This window comes from Choloepus didactylus, chromosome 8 (assembly GCF_015220235.1).
Source record: "Choloepus didactylus isolate mChoDid1 chromosome 8, mChoDid1.pri, whole genome shotgun sequence".
Classification (NCBI taxonomy): domain Eukaryota; kingdom Metazoa; phylum Chordata; class Mammalia; order Pilosa; family Megalonychidae; genus Choloepus; species Choloepus didactylus.
Genome location: NC_051314.1, coordinates 12826530 through 12844167, shown reverse-complemented (window position 1 = coordinate 12844167; position 17638 = coordinate 12826530). Strand labels below are relative to the sequence as shown.

At 38.6% G+C, this 17638-nt stretch overlaps 1 protein-coding gene across 6 annotated transcripts in view; it reads left to right on the top strand.

Annotated features, from left to right (window-relative positions):
- Positions 1 to 17638, top strand: part of XPNPEP3 (X-prolyl aminopeptidase 3) — a 121587-nt gene that overhangs the window by 59661 nt on the left and 44288 nt on the right. The gene's annotated exons all lie outside the window — the stretch shown is intronic.

Genomic DNA, 17638 nt, shown 5'->3' with positions numbered 1-17638 from the left:
TTATAAATCTACACTTTATGATAGGGTACATTGTAAAAGTACAGTATAACAACAACATTAAACTAAGCATATGCCTCACAGCCAATGGCTGTCTCACAGCCAGAGTCCAGAGAAGCCAGGGGTAGGCTTCTTTTGCCCTCCATTAAGGGCCAGGGCAAGATGCATTTTCTCTCACAGATCAAGAACCATTATTGCACACACAGAATACCTCACATCTAGGGAACTCAAAATAGAATCTTAGCTGGGGATTTTTACATTTTCCTGGTCACATAGGCATATTCCTACTATATAACAGCAAAGCCCTCTGAAGATCTCAACCAGACCAAGTACAGACCATTAATCTCACTGTTATCAGTACTCACAATCTGATACAAACTTCCTCAACACACCTCAGAGCAATGGTTACAAAATGACACTATTGGAGTCGGGGCAAGATGGCGGACTGGTGAGCTGTATGTTTTAGTTACTCCTCCAGGAAAGTAGGTAGAAAGCCAGGAACGGCGTGGACTGGACACCACAGAGCACTCTGACTTTGGGCATACTTCATACAACACTCATGAAAACGTGGAACTGCTGAGATCAGCGAAATCTGTAAGTTTTTGTGGCCAGGGGACCCACGCCCCTCCCTGCCAGGCTCAGTCCCGTGGGAGGAGGGGCTGTCAGCTCCGGGAAGGAGAAGGGAGAACTGCAGTGGCAGCCCTTATCAGAAACTCATTCTGCTGATCCAAACTCCAACCATAGATAGACTGAGACCAGACACCAGAGAATCTGAGAGCAGCCAGCCCAGCAGAGAGGAGACAGGCATAGAAAAAAACAACACGAAAAACTCCAAAATAAAAGCGGAGGATTTTTGGAGTTCTGGTGAACATAGAAAGGGGAAGGGCAGAGCTCAGGCCCTGAGGCTCATATGCAAATCCCGAAGAAAAGCTGATCTCTCTGCCCTGTGGACCTTTCCTTAATGGCCCTGGTTGCTTTGTCTCTTAGCATTTCAATAACCCATTAGATCTCTGAGGAGGGCCCTTTTTTGTTTTTTTTTTTTTTTAATCCTTTTTTCTTTTTCTTAAACAATTACTCTAAGAAGCCCAATACAGAAAGCTTCAAAGACTTGCAATTTGGGCAGGTCAAGTCAAGAGCAGAACTAGGAGAGCTCTGAGACAAAATGCAATAATCCAGTGGCTGAGAAAATTCACTAAACACCACAACTTCCCAAGAAAAGGGGGGTGTCCGCTCACAGCCATCATCCTGGTGGACAGGAAACACTCCTGCCCATCGCCAGCCCCATAGCCCAGAGCTGCCCCAGACAACCCAGTGTGACGGAAGTGCTTCAAATAAAAGGCACATACCACAAAACTGGGCGTGGACATTAGCCTTCCCTGCAACCTCAGCTGATTGTCCCAGAGTTGGGAAGGTGGAGCAGTGTGAATTAACAAAGCCCCATTCAGACAGCATTTCTGCAGACTGGGAGCCTCCCTACACAGCTCAGCAGCCCAGAACTGCCCTGGGGGGATGGCACTCACCTGTGACATAGCACAGTCATCCCTCAACAGAGGACCCGGGGTGCACAGCCTGGAAGAGGGGCCCACTTGCAAGTCTCAGGAGCCATACGCCAATACCAAGGACTTGTGGGTCAGTGGCAGAAACAAACTGTGGCAGGACTGAACTGAAGGATTAGACTATTGCAGCAACTTTAAAACTCTAGGATCACCAGGGAGATTTGATTGTTAGAGCCACCCCCCTCTCCCTGACTACCCAGAAACACGCCCCATATACAGGGCAGGCAACACCAACTACACATGCAAGCTCGGTACACCAATTGGACCCCACAAGACTCACTCCCCCACTCACCAAAAAGGCTAAGCTGGGGAGAACTGGCTTGTGGAGAACAGGTGGCTCGTGGATGCCACCTGCTGGTTAGTTAGAGAAAGTGTACTCCACGAAGCTGTAGATCTGATAAATTAGAGATAAGGACTTCAGTTGGTCTACACATCCTAAAAGAACCCTATCAAGTTCAGCAAATGCCAAGAGGCCAAAAACAGCAGAAAATTATAAAGCATATGAAAAAACCAGATGATATGGATAACCCAAGCCCAAGCACCCAAATCAAAACATCAGAAGAGACACACCACCTAGAGCAGCTACTCAAAGAACTAAAGATGAACAATGAGACCACAGTACGGGATACAAAGGATATCAAGAAGACTCTAGAAGAGCATAAAGAAGACATTGCAAGACTAAATAAAAAAATGGATGATCTTATGGAAATTAAAGAAACTGTTGACCAAATTAAAAAGATTCTGGACACTCATAGTACAAGACTAGAGGAAGTTGAACAACGAATCAGTGACCTGGAAGATGACAGAATGGAAAATGAAAGCATAAAAGAAAGAATGGGGAAAAAAATTGAAAAAATCGAAATGGATCTCAGGAATATGATAGATAACATGAAACATCCGAATATAAGACTCATTGGTGTTCCAGAAGGGGAAGAAAAGGGTAAAGGTCTAGGAAGAGTATTCAAAGAAATTGTTGGGGAAAACTTCCCAAATCTTCTAAACAACATAAATACACAAATCATAAATGCTCAGCGAACTCCAAATAGAATAAATCCAAATAAACCCACTCCGAGACATATTCTGATCACACTGTCAAACACAGAAGAGAAGGAGCAAGTTCTGAAAGCAGCAAGAGAAAAGCAATTGACCACATACAAAGGAAACAGCATAAGACTAAGTAGTGACTACTCAGCAGCCACCTTGGAGGTGAGAAGGCAGTGGCACGATATATTTAAAATTCTGAGTAAGAAAAATTTCCAGCCAAGAATACTTTATCCAGCAAAGCTCTCCTTCAAATTTGAGGGAGAGCTTAAATTTTTCACAGACAAACAAATGCTGAGAGAATTTGCTAACAAGAGACCTGCCCTACTGGAGATACTCAAGGGAGCCCTACAGACAGAGAAACAAAGAAAGGACAGAGAGACTTGGAGAAAGGTTCAGTACTAAAGAGATTCGGTATGGGTACAATAAAGGATATTAATAGAGAGAGGGGAAAAATATGACAAACATAAACCAAAGGATAAGATGGCTGATTCAAGAAATGCCTTCACGGTTATAACGTTGAATGTAAATGGATTAAACTCCCCAATTAAAAGATATAGATTCGCAGAATGGATCAAAAAAAATGAACCATCAATATGTTGCATACAAGAGACTCATCTTAGACACAGGGACACAAAGAAACTGAAAGTGAAAGGATGGAAAAAATATTTCATGCAAGCTACAGCCAAAAGAAAGCAGGTGTAGCAATATTAATCTCAGATAAAATAGACTTTAAATGCAGGGATGTTTTGAGAGACAAAGAAGGCCACTACATACTAATAAAAGGGGCAATTCAACAAGAAGAAATAACAATCGTAAATGTCTATGCACCCAATCAAGGTGCCACAAAATACATGAGAGAAACACTGGCAAAACTAAAGGAAGCAATTGATGTTTCCACAATAATTGTGGGAGACTTCAACACATCACTCTCTCCTATAGATAGATCAACCAGACAGAAGACCAATAAGGAAATTGAAAACCTAAACAATCTGATAAATGAATTAGATTTAACAGACATATACAGGACATTACATCCCAAATCACCAGGATACACATACTTTTCTACTGCTCACGGAACTTTCTCCAGAATAGATCATATGCTGGGACATAAAACAAGCCTCAATAAATTTAAAAAGATTGAAATTATTCAAAGCACATTCTCTGACCACAATGGAATACAATTAGAAGTCAATAACCATCAGAGACTTAGAAAATTCACAAATACCTGGAAGTTAAACAACACACTCCTAAACAATCAGTGGGTTAACGAAGAAATAGCAAGAGAAATTGCTAAATATATAGAGACGAATGAAAATGAGAACACAACATACCAAAACCTATGGGATGCAGCAAAAGCAGTGCTGAGGGGGAAATTTATAGCACTAAACGCATATATTAAAAAGGAAGAAAGAGCCAAAATCAAAGAACTAATGGATCAACTGAAGAAGCTAGAAAATGAACAGCAAACCAATCCTAAAGCAAGTACAAGAAAAGAAATAACAAGGATTAAAGCAGAAATAAATGACATAGAGAACAAAAAAACAATAGAGAGGATAAATATCACCAAAAGTTGGTTCTTTGAGAAGATCAACAAGATTGACAAGCCCCTAGCTAGACTGACAAAATCAAAAAGAGAGAAGACCCATATAAACAAAATAATGAATGAAAAGGTGACATAACTGCAGATCCTGAAGAAATTAAAAAAATTATAAGAGGATATTATGAACAACTGTATGGCAACAAACTGGATAATGTAGAAGAAATGGACAATTTCCTGGAAACATATGAACAACCTAGACTGACCAGAGAAGAAATAGAAGACCTCAACCAACCCATCACAAGCAAAGAGATCCAATCAGTCATCAAAAATCTTCCCACAAATAAATGCCCAGGGCCAGATGGCTTCACAGGGGAATTCTACCAAACTTTCCAGAAAGTACTGACACCAATCTTACTCAAACTCTTTCAAAACATTGAAGAAAATGGAACACTACCTAACTCATTTTATGAAGCTAACATCAATCTAATACCAAAACCAGTGTTCTTTTTTACTTCAGTTGCTCTTTTTCACTCTAATTGTTATTCTTGTTATTTTTGTGTGTGTGCTAATGAAGCTGTCAGGTATTGATTTAGGTGATGAATGTACAACTATGTAATGGTACTGTAAACAATCGAAAGTACGATTTGTTTTGTATGACTGCGTGGTATGTGAATATATCTCAATAAAATGATGATTAAAAAAAAAAAGAAATAGAAGGGGACCTTAAAAGATGGAAAAATATTCCATGTTCATGGATAGGAAGACTAAATGTCATTAAGATGTCAATTCTACCCAAACTCATCTACAGATTCAATGCAATCCCAATCAAAATTCCAACAACCTACTTTGCAGACTTGGAAAAGCTAGTTATCAAATTTATTTGGAAAGGGAAGCTGCCTCGAATTGCTAAAGACACTCTAAAAAAGAAAAAAGAAGTGGGAGGACTTACACTCCCTGACTTTGAAGCTTATTATAAAGCCACAGTTGCCAAAACAGCATGGTACTGGCACAAAGATAGACATACAGATCAGTGGAATAAAATTGAGAATTCAGAGATAGACCCTCAGATCTATGGCCGACTGATCTTTGATAAGGCCCCCAAAGTCACTGAACTGAGTCATAATGGTCTTTTCAACAAATGGGGCTGGGAGAGTTGGATATCCATATCGAAAAGAATGAAAGAGGACCCCTACCTCACCCCCTACACAAAAATTAACTCAATATGGACGAAAGATCTCAATATAAAAGAAAGTACCATAAAACTCCTAGAAGATAATGTAGGAAAACATCTTCAAGACCTTGTATTAGGCGGCCACTTCCTAGACTTTACACCCAAAGCACAAGCAAGAAAAGAAAAAATAGATAAATGGGAACTCCTCAAGCTTAGAAGTTTCTGCACCTCAAAGGAATTCCTCAAAAAGGTAAAGAGGCAGCCAACTCAATGGGAAAAAATTTTTGGAAACCATGTATCTGACAAAAGACTGAAATCTTGCATATATAAAGAAATCCTACAACTCAATGACAATAGTACAGTCGGCCCAATTATAAAATGGGCAAAAGATATGAAAAGACAGTTCTCTGAAGAGGAAATACAAATGGCCAAGAAACACATGAAAAAATGTTCAGCTTCACTAGCTATTAGAGAGATGCAAATTAAGACCACAATGACATACCATCTAACACCGATGAGAATGGCTGCCATTAAACAAACAGGAAACTACAAATGCTGGAGGGGATGTGGAGAAATTGGAACTCTTATTGATTGTTGGTGGGACTGTATAATGGTTCAGCCACTCTGGAAGTCAGTTTGGCAGTTCCTTAGAAAACTAGATATAGAGTTACCCTTCAATCCAGCGATTGCACTTCTCGGTATATACCCGGAAGATCGGAAAGCAGTGACACGAACAGATATCTGCACGCCAATGTTCATAGCAGCATTATTCACAATTGCCAAGAGATGGAAACAACCCAAATGTCCTTCAACAGATGAGTGGATAAATAAAATGTGGTATATACACACGATGGAATACTACGCGGCAGTAAGAAGGAACGATCTCGTGAAACATATGACAACATGGATGAACCTTGAAGACATAATGCTGAGCGAAATAAGCCAGGCACAAAAAGAGAAATATTATATGCTACCACTAATGTGAACTTTGAAAAATGTAAAACAAATGGTTTATAATGTAGAATGTAGGGGAACTAGCAATAGAGAGCAATTAAGGAAGGGGGAACAAAAATCCAAGAACAGATAAGCTATTTAACGTTCTGGGGATGCCCAGGAATGACTATGGTCTGTTAATTTCTGATGGATATAGTAGGAACAAGTTCACAGAAATGTTGCTATATTAGGTAACTTTCTTGGGGTAAAGTAGGAACATGTTGGAAGTTAAGCAGTTATCTTAGGTTAGTTGTCTTTTTCTTACTCCCTTGTTATGGTCTCTTTGAAATGTTCTTTTATTGTATGTTTGTTTTCTTTCTAACTTTTTTTTCATACAGTTGATTTAAAAAAGAAGGGAAAGTTAAAAAAAAGAAAAAAGAAAAACAAGGAAAAAAAGATGTAGTGCCCCCTTGAGGAGCCTGTGGAGAATGCAGGGGTATTGGCCTACCCCACCTCGATGGTTGCTAACATGACCACAGACATAGGGGACTGGTGGTTTGATGGGTTGAGCCCTCTACCATAGGTTTTACCCTTGGGAAGACGGTTGCTGCAAAGGAGAGGCTAGGCCTCCCTATGGTTGTGCCTAAGAGCCTCCTCCCAAATGCCTCTTTGTTGCTCAGATGTGGCCCTCTCTCTCTGGTTAAGCCAACTTGAAAGGTGAAATCAGTGCCCTCCCCCCTACGTGGGATCAGACACCCAGGGGAGTGAATCTCCCTGGCAACGTGGAATATGACTCCCGGGAAGGAATGTAGACCTGGCATCGTGGGACGGAGAACATCTTCTTGACCAAAAGGGGGGTGTGAAAGGAAATGAAATAAGCTTCAGTAGCAGAGATTCCAAAAGGAGCGGAGAGGTCACTGTGGTGGGCACTCTTACGCACACTTTAGACAACCCTTTGTAGGTTCTAAAGAATTGGGGTAGCTGGTGGTGGATACCTGAAACTATCAAACTACAACCCAGAACCCATGAATCTCGAAGACAGTTGTATAAAAATGTAGCTTATGAGGGGTGACAATGGGATTGGGAAAGCCATAAGGACCACACTCCACTTTGTCTAGTTTATGGATGGATGAGTAGAAAAATAGGGGAAGGAAACAAACAAACAAACAGACAAAGGTACCCAGTGTTCTTTTTTACTTCAATTGCTCTTTTTCACTCTAATTATTATTCTTGTTATTTTTGTGTGTGTGCTAATGAAGGTGTGAGGGATTGATTTAGGTGATGAATGTACAACTATGTAATGGTACTGTGAACAATTGAAAGTACGATTTGTTTTGTATGACTGCATGGTATGTGAATATATCTCAATAAAATGAAGATTAAAAAAAAAAAAAATGACACTATTAATCAGTATGTTTGTGCCTTGACCAGAATCTGTGCAGGAACTTGAGCAGAAGAGTTCAGGCTAATTCCAGGCCTGCTAGAATTAACCCTCACAGAACAATCCACCTCCCTGACCTATTGTCAAGGCTTTTTTTCTGATAAAACAGTAATCCCTAGTTTGACAGGAGTTACTTGCCTTGTGGTATCATATAATCAGTAGACAATCAAAATGCACACATAGAATTCAGACATTTACAATAACCAGTGAGTGGTAGGTATGGGTTTAAACAGACAATTGTACTATCCGATTATAGTTTCTCATGTTTTTGTAGTTACTGCACAGTTCTTTTGCCTCCCGGATCTATAGTTATTCATATTTTATCCACATTCTGTCCACATCTACGGAATTTTTAAGAACCAGCACCATAATTAACCTATCATTAAGACTAAATTTTCATCAGGTCAGTTCTCCTCCATAGAGATAACATCCTGAGGGACTTTCAATATCTCAATATATTTTATCATCAATATTAGTATTATCCTAAGTTTTATCAGCTTCTACCACAAACTTTACTTATGACTCCCATTTTACACCATGTTAATAGTACTATGTAGTACTCTGGGTCCATGGTTACAATTTAAATTGGACAGAATTGTGGTATAATTATTTTGTCCCTCTCAACATCTTTTCTCATATGTCATATATTATTTCTCATAGGAGAATAGAGCAGAAGCCATCTCTGTTATTTCAGGATTCAAAACATCTTGAGAACATAGCCAAATCCCTTTTCTCAGTTTATGTGATTTAACAAATGCTGGTTCCAGTGATAGGAGTCCTACAACAGAAACTATTTATCTACCATGGAAAGCACTCTATTCCTGTTTAAAATTTGTCCAGTACCCACAAATTACACTTATAGGGAAAGAATGATTAGCACTTAGTCATGGTGATAAAGCTATTAAAGAGCACCTCAGCAGCTTGCATTCTCCAGTTAAAATTTTCTGTGGACTTGAGGTGGCCCATAAGTCTCCCATAAGTTGTAAACTGGGTTTCTACAGTGAGAATCTCTGGCCATTGTGCCTGGGATTCCTTGGACTCCATTTCAATTAAGATATCTAATAACCTAGTTTGCATTAACATGCAAGCTTATTCCCATTGCTGAGTTTGGGCATGTTGTCTTTGTGTGTGCTCTAGTTGTAACAGGCATTTTGTCAGTGCTTTGTTGTCATTTCAAGCAGCTTCCCACTTCTGTCCTTACTCCTGGAATAAGATGGCTTCACGGCACCCTGTTCATTTTAGGAGGTTTTGTCATCGGTGTATCTTTCCTCCTGTTTAAAAGCAAATCTGCCTGACCAATTACTCTTAGCCCAGCTCCTGATTCCCCTAAGGTTCTCTTATTCTAAGCAAACGTGTTGTTGCCATTGAGTTCTAACTGCTTTAGTACAATTGGCAGATAAAAATTTAGTACCAAAAAAATCTTTAATCCCCCAGGCTTAGGTCAAACGAATAGTAGTCACTCCTAAATAGACTGGTTTGAGTGTGCTGTAACATTTCTCATAACTACCACGTCGAATTTCTTCCTTTTCTTTCTCAGGAATATAGGCCCCCCAAGTTATAACTAGTTCTTTTCTTTTGTCAGTGATTCCAGTGTCCCAATTGTCCCTCTACCTCCTATGGCTATTCATCCACAAAAACTGGGTAAATAGCTACTTTTACACTTAAAAGTATTATAACAGATGGGATATTCAATAGATAATGTTCTGTCATCATATTCTCATACCATTTTGTGGTGGACTTGGAGCTCTATACCCCACAGAAGCATGTTATTAAACTTATTCCATTCCTGTGGGTGTGAACTCTTGTAAATAGGAATTTTTGATGAGGTTATTTCAGTTAGGGTGTGGCTCAACTAACTCAGGATGGGCCTTAATCCTATTACGGAAGGCCTTATAGGGAAAGACATGGAAAGAGAGAAAACTACAGGGAGCAGCCAGAAGCTGAAAGTCAGTGGGACCCAGGAGAGAATGGAGAAGCCAGGAGAGGCCGCTTTGTACACTGCCATGTTACAGAAAACCAAGGATCACCAGCAACAAGTCCCAGAACACCATAGTCTTCTGGGAGAAAGCATCACCTTGATGACACCTTGATTTTGGACTTCTTCTAATCTCAAAACCGTGAACCAATAAATTTCTCTTGTTTAAGCCAACCCATTGCGTGGCATTTGCAGCCAGAAAACTAAAACACTTTCTTCTTCAAATTGTTCATTATTGCTATGTAGAAACCCCAGTGATTCTGGCATATTGATCTTGTATCCTGCAGCTTTGCTGAATTTGTTTATTCGCTCTAGTAGCTTTGTTGTGGAATTTTTCAGGATTTTCTCTATATAAGATCATATCATCTGCAAACAGAAAATTTGACTTCTTCCTTTCCCATTTGAATGCCTTTTATTTCTTTTTCTTGACTAATTGCTCTGGCTAGAACTTCCGCTACAGTGTTGACTAGCAGTAGTGACAGTGGGCATCCTTATCTTGTGCCTTATCTTAGCGGGAAAGCTTTCAATCTTTCACTATTGAGAATGATGTTTGCTGTGGTTTTTCATAGAAAGCCCTTTATCGTTTTGAGAAAATTCCAGTCTGTTTCTGGTTTTCTGAGTGTTTTATCATGAAAGTGTGTTGGATTTTGTCACATGTCTTTTCTACCTCGATTGAGATGATCATGTGGATTTTTTTGGTTTGGGGTTTTGTTTGTTTGTTTTGTTTTGTTTTGTTTCATTCTCTTGAGTACCTTGGATAAATCTGACTTGATCTTCAGGTACAATTCTTTTAATGTGCTGTTGCTTTGGGTTTGCTAGTATATTGTTGAGAATTTTTGCACCAGTATTCATAAGGGAATTTGTCTGTAACTTTCTTTTATTGTATCTTTATCTGGCTTTGTATTAGGGTGATGTTGGCCTCATAGAATTAGTTAGGAAGTGTTTCTTCCTCTTCAGCTTTTTGGACAAGTTTAAGCAGGGTTGGTCTTAGTTTGTTCTTGGAATGTTTGGTAAAATTCACCAGTGAAGCATCTGGTTCTGGGCTTTTCATAGCTGGGAGTTTTTAATTACTGATTCAGTCTCTTTAGTTGTTATACATCTGTGGAGATCTATTTCTTCTTTTGTCCATTTCATTTATGTTATCTAATTTATTGGCATGCAGTTGTTCTTAGTGTCCTCTGTAACCCTTTTTATTTCTGTGGAGTTGGTAGTGATGCCATCCTTTCATTTCTGATTTTAGTTATTTGTGTCCTCTCTCCTTTTTTCTTTGTCTAGCTAAAGGTTTGTCATTTTTATTGATCTTTTCAAAGAACCAACTTTGGTTTCGTTGATTCTCTCTCCTGATTTTGTTGTTGTTTTTGTTCTCTATTTCATTTATCATTGCTCTAATCTTTATTTCCTTCCTTCTGCTGCTTTTCGGTTTAGTTTACTCTTCTTTCTTTAGATCTTCTGCTTGTGAGGATCCAAAGATTTGAGATTTTTTCCTATTTAAATGTAAGTTAAAACTGTAATTTTTCTCTCAGTACTACCTTTGCTGCATCCAATAAGTTTTGGTATGTTGTGTTTTCATTTTCATTCACCTCAAGATACTTCTTAATTTCCCCTGTGATTTCTTCTTTGACACATTGTTCCAGTTTGCTAATGCTGCCGTTATGTAAAGTACCAGAAATGGATTGACTTTTATAAAGGGGGTTTATTTGGTTGCAAAGTTACAGTCTTAAGGCCATAAAGTGTCCAAGGTAAGGCATTAACAACAGGGTGCCTTCACTGAAGGATGTCCATTGGCATCCAGAAAACCTCTGTTAGCTAGGAGGGCACGTGGCTGGCATCTGCTCACTCCCAGGTGGCATTTCAAAATGGCATTCTCCGAAATGTTGCTCTTGGGGCATTTTGTCCTTTCTTAGCTGCAGCTGCTCTCCAGATGTCACTCTTAGCTGCTCTGAGTTCCTTCTGTTTGTCTTTTATATGGCTCCAGTGATTTAATTCAGACCCACCTGAATGGATGGGGTAACACTTCCATGGAAATTGTCCAATCAAAGGACTTGCCCACAGTTGATTGAGTCACATCTCCATGGAAACACTCAATCAAAAGGTTCCAACCCAATCAGCACTAATACACCTGCTCACACAAGATTGCATCAAAGAATATGGCTTTGTCTGGGGGACATAATATATACAAACCAGCACAGCCATTGATTATTTAATTTTAGAGTGTTTAATTCCCTCATATTGTGAATTTTTCAGTTCTCTCTCTGTTGCTGATTTCTAGTTTCATTCCTTTGTGATCGAAGAAGGTACATTTATGGTTTCAGTATTTTTTTATTTATTGAGACTACTTTTCTGACCTAACCTATGGTCTATCCTGGAGAATGATGTGTGCCCACTAGAGAAAAATGTATATTGTATTACTGTTGGGTGAAGTGTTCTATATATGTCCGTTAGGTCTAGTTGGTTTCTAGTATCATTAAAGTCTTCTATTTCCTCATTAATCTTCTGTCTAGATGTTTTATCCATTATTGAAGTGGTGTATTGAAATCTTCTACTATTAGTATAGAACAATATTTCTCCTTTCAAATCTGTTATTTGCTTCATATATTTTGCAACTCTGCTTTTAGGTGCATATTTATTTTGTGATTGTTTATATATTCCTTTTGAATTGTCCCCTTTATCAGTATATAGCATTCTTCTTTGTCCCTTATAACAGTTTTTTACTCAAAGTCTGTTAATCTGATATTAGTATAGCTACTCCAGCTCTCTCTTGGTTTCTATTGACTTCGTATTTTTTTTCCATCCTTCTATTTTCAATCTACTTGTGTCTTTGAATTTAAGATGAGTCTCTGGTAAACAACATATAGTTGGGTCATGCTTTTTTTTTAATCTATTCTACTAATGTCTGTTTTTTTGACTGGAGAGTTTAATCCATTTACATTTAAAGTCACTACTGATAATGCAGAATTTTCTTCTGCCATTTTGCTTTTTGGTCTTTGTAACTCACATACCGTTTCTTTCCCTCAATTCTTCCGTTACTGCCTACTTCCATATATGGTTGGTTTTTCTTGATGAGCCTTTTTGAGACCCTTCTTATTTCCTTCTTTGTATGATTTTCAGATATAGATGATTTCTATAATAATCATTTTTAATAATATTTATTTGATTTGATACAACTTAACTTCAATAATATATACAAACTATGTTCCTCTATCCCCCCATCTCCAACCTTTTTGTAGTACTTGTAACAAACTATATAGTTACACATTGTCCAAACCCATAGATTTATCATTATTTTTCATGCATTTGCATTTTAGAACTCGTAAAAAGCAAAAAAAAAAAGGGGGGGGATGGAGAATTACATGTAAAAAATACTTAATACTGGTGTTTATAATCACCTATTTGGTTACCTTTACCAGAGGTCTTTATTTCTTTATGCTGCTTCAAACTACTGTCTAATGTCCTTTCCTTTCATCTGAAGTACTTCCTTTAGCATTGTTTATGGCAGGCCTTGTGATGAACTGCCTCAGCTTTTCTTTCTCTGGGTATGTATCAATCTTTCCCTCATTTTTTGTTGTTGTTGTTGTTGTTGTTGTTGTTGTGATTGTTCACATACCATACAGTTATCCAAAGATCCAAAGTGTACAATCAGTTGCCCCTGGTACCATCATACAGCTGTGCATCCATCACCACAATTAATTTTTGTTCAATTTTTAGAACATTTTCATTACTCCAGACAACAAATAAAGGCAAAGAAGAGGGGGAAAAAAAGGAGGGGGGGAGGAAACTCAAATACTCAAATCCTCCCATATCCCTAACCACCCCCCATCATTGACTCGTAATATTGGTATAGTACATTTGTTACTGTTTATGAAAGAATGTTGAAACACTACTAACATATAGTTTGCAATAGGTATATTTTTTCTCCCTATATGCCTCTCTATTATTAACTTCTAGTTGTAGGGTCATGCATTTATTTTGGTCCATGAAAGAGGTTTCTAATATTTGTACAGTTAATCACAGACATTGCCCACCACAGGATTCAGTTTTATACATTCCCATCTTTTAACCTCCAACTTTCCTTCTGGTGACATACATGGCTCTGAGCTTCCCCCTTCCAGCACATTCACACACCATTCAGCACTGTTAGTTACTCTCATAATAACGTGCTACCATCACCTCTGTCCATTTCCAAACATTTAAGTTCATCCTAGTTGAACATTCTGCTCATACTAAGCAACCACTACCCATTCTTTAGCCTCGTTCTATATCTTGGTAACTTATATTTCATGTCTATGATTTTACATATTATAATTAGTTCCTATCAGTGAGACCCTGCAATATTAGTCCTTATGTGTCTGGCTTATTTCACTCAGTATATTGCCCTCAAGGTTTTGTCATCAACCCATTTTTTTTTTAAGATGGTTTTGTTCACAGCCATACATTCCATCCTAAGTAAACAATCAATGGTTCCCTGTATGGTCACATATTTATGTGTTCATCACCCTCACCACTATCTATATAAGGGCATTTACATTTCTTCCACAGAGCAGGAGGAAGAGTCAAAGAAGGTAGACAGGCAAAATAAAAAGAAAAAAGAGGAAAAAAAACAAAACATGACAGCTAGGAAGCAGCAAAAGGAAAGATAACCTTAAATCAAAGTAGAGTAAAGAGTCAGACACACCACTAATGCCAAGTGTCTCACACCCCTCCCCTATGCCCCCCTCTTATCTGCATTTACCTTTGTATATTGCCTTTGTTAAATTAAAGGAAGCATAATACAATGATTCTCTTAATTATAGTCTCTAGTTTATGTTGATTGTATTTTTCCCCCAATGCCTCCCTATCTTTAACACCTTGCAGGGTTGACATTCGTTTGTTCTCCCTCGTGAAAAAACATATTTGTACATTTTATCACAATTGTTGAATGCTCTAGGTTTCACTGAGTTATAAAGTCCCAGTCTTTATCTTTCCTCTTTTCTTCTGGTGTCCCACATGCTCCTAGTCTTCCTCTTTCAGCCATATTCATAGTTATCTTTGTTCAGTGTGCTTACATTGCTCTGCTACCATCACCCAAAATTGTGTTCCAAACATCTCTCTCTTGTCTTTTCCTATCTGTCTGTAGTGCTCCCTTTAGTATTTCATGTAGGGCAGGTGTCTTGTTCACAAAGTCTCTTATAGTCTGTTTGTCAGAGAATATTTTGAACTCTCCCTCATATTTGAAGGGCAGTTTTGCTGGATATAGGATTCTTGGTTGGCAGTTTTTCTCTTTCAGTATCTTAAATATATCACACCACTTTCTTCTTGCCTCCATGGTTTCTGCTCAGAAATCTGCACATAGTCTTATTAAGCTTCCTTTGTATGTGATTGATCGCTTTTCTCTTGCTGCTTTCAGGGGTCTCTCTTTGTCTTTGACGTTTGATAATCTGATTATTAAGTGTCTTGGCGTAGGTCTGTTCAGATCTATTCTGTTTGGAGTATGCTGAGCTTCTTGGATTTGTAATTTTATGTCTTTCATAAGAGATGGGAAATTTTCATTGATTATTTCCTCTATCATTGCTTCTGCCCCTTTTCCCTTCTCTTCTCCTTCTGGGACACCAGTGATACATATATTCTTGTATTTCATTTTGTCTTTAAGTTCCCAGAGATGTTGCTCATATTTTTCCATTCTTTTCTCTATCTGTTCTTTTGTGTGTAGGCTTTCAGGTGTTTTGTTCTCAAGTTCCTGAATGTTTTCTTCTGCCTCTTGAGATCTGCTGTTGTATGTTTCCATTATGTCTTTCTTCTCCTGTGTTGTATCTATTCCTCTTGTGTTGTATCTATTTCCATAGATTTCCATAGATTCTGCCAGTTGTTTTTTGAACTTTCGATTTCTGCCTTATGTATGCCCAGTGTTTTCTTTATAGCCTTTATCTCTTTTGCCATATCTTCTCTAAACTTTTTGTAAACTTTTTGAATTGATTTAGCATTAGTTGTTTAAATTCCTGTATCTCAGTTGAAGTATAAGTTTGTTCCTTATAACATAAGGAACTTCGTTTCCTTAGTTCCATAACTTCGTTTTTCTTAGTGTAGGTTGTAGTTTTCTGTTGTCTAGGCATCTGACCTCCTAGGCCACCCCAGTCAGGTTTTCCCAGACAAGAACAAGCTCACGTCCCAGAAGGAGGAAGTATTCAGTATCCAGTTTCCCTGGTGGTGTGTCTTAGAGGACTGACACACTCTGTGCCCTTCTGCCCAGCAGGTGGCACCTATCAGCCTGTTACTCCAGGCTGGTGTAAGGAGATGTGGCCTGCAGCTCTCCTTCCCCAGGCTCTGGGGTCTGGTTCTGAATGGAAGGCAAGTAGTAGAGCTGAGCCCCTCCTCTTTCCTCCTGGGAAGCTATGCCCCCTACAGAGAGGTCATTTGCATATAAATAGATTCTTTGTTTCTGTGACTCTGCTATCTCCACCCTTGTCTGGGTCAGAGTGCTGCAAGTTTAAAATGGCTGAGGCTTTCTCTACAGCAGAGCACTGCGAGCTGAAAACCGCTGAGGCTTTCTCCACTGAGCTGCCCAGGTTGAGAGAGAGAGAAAGGGACAGAAAGCCCCCGTCCATGGCCCCTAGATTGACCCGTTGGCCAGAGATAGCACCCAATTCTTTGGGCTCCCTGTCCTGATACATCCCCTGACTCTCCCAAGGTCAGTCGTCACCACAATCCTCTGTCTGCTTGTTGGGGATTCGCTGTCTATATTGAGCAGTTAACATTAAAACCCCAGTTGGAACTGGGCTGAGGTATATTCTCTAGCACCAGGAGGCTTCTGTGAGGGAGGGCTCTCCACTCGAATCTGCAGTTTTTACTTACAGATTTTATGCTGCAATCTCAGGCATTCCTCCCAATTCAGGTTAGTGTATGATGAGTGGACAGTCACATTTGTCTCCCCAATGTTATTCCAGGCCATTTACTAATGTTTCTGTTGTTTATTAGTTGTTCCAGGGGGACTAACTAACTTCCACTCTTCTCTATGCAGCCATTTTAGTTTCCTTCTCCCTCATTTTTGAAAGACAGTCTTGCCAGATGTAAAATTCTTGGTTGCAGTTATTTCCTTTCAGCACTTTAAATATTTCATCCCATGCCTTCTTACTCCATGGTTTCCGATAAGAAATTGGCACTTAATCTTAATTTGGTTCCTTTGTAAATGATATGTTGCTTTTCTCTTGCAGCTTTCGAAATTCTCTCTTTCTCCTTGGCATTTGATAGTTTGACTACAATGTATCTGGGACAGTTCTGTTCAAGTTTATCCTGTTTGGGGTTCATTGTGTTCATTAAAAATGTACCTTTATGTCCTTCATTAAATTTGGAAAGTTTTCTACCATTATTTCTTTGAATATTCCTTCTGCCCCTTTCTCTCTCTCTTCTCCTTCTGGGACTCCCATAATGTGTATATTGATATACTTGATGATTTCCTGTGGGTCTCTTAGGCTCTGTTCACTTTTCTTCATTTTTTTTTTTTTCTGATTCTCAGCCTGAATAATTTTAATTAACTAACCTTGAATTCACTGATTCTTTCTTCTGCCAGCTCCAATCTGCTTTTTAAACTGTTTAAGGAATTTTTAAATTTCATTTATTGTGGTCTTCAACTCCAGTATTTCTGTTTGGTTAATATTCATAATTTCTATCTCTTTATTGTGATTTTCAGTTTGTTCATTTAGTTTTCTTATTATCTTTTAGCAGTTTCTTTGCATTTTCCTTTAGCTCTTTGATCACATTGAAGATCATTTTCTGGTATGTCCAAACCATATTCTTTGTTGATAGTTTCTGAAGTTTTTTTCTTGTTTCTATGGGTGGGCAATCATTTCCTGTTACTTTGTCTCTTAATATTTTGTTGTACACAGCATGTTTTAACACATTTTAATGTGTTAACTCTGGAATGTAGTCCCTGTGTTGTGTGTTCCTTAAGTTTGTATCCACTGTTTCTAAGTTGCATTTTTGATTCAGCACTTCCCCTGTTACTGCAACC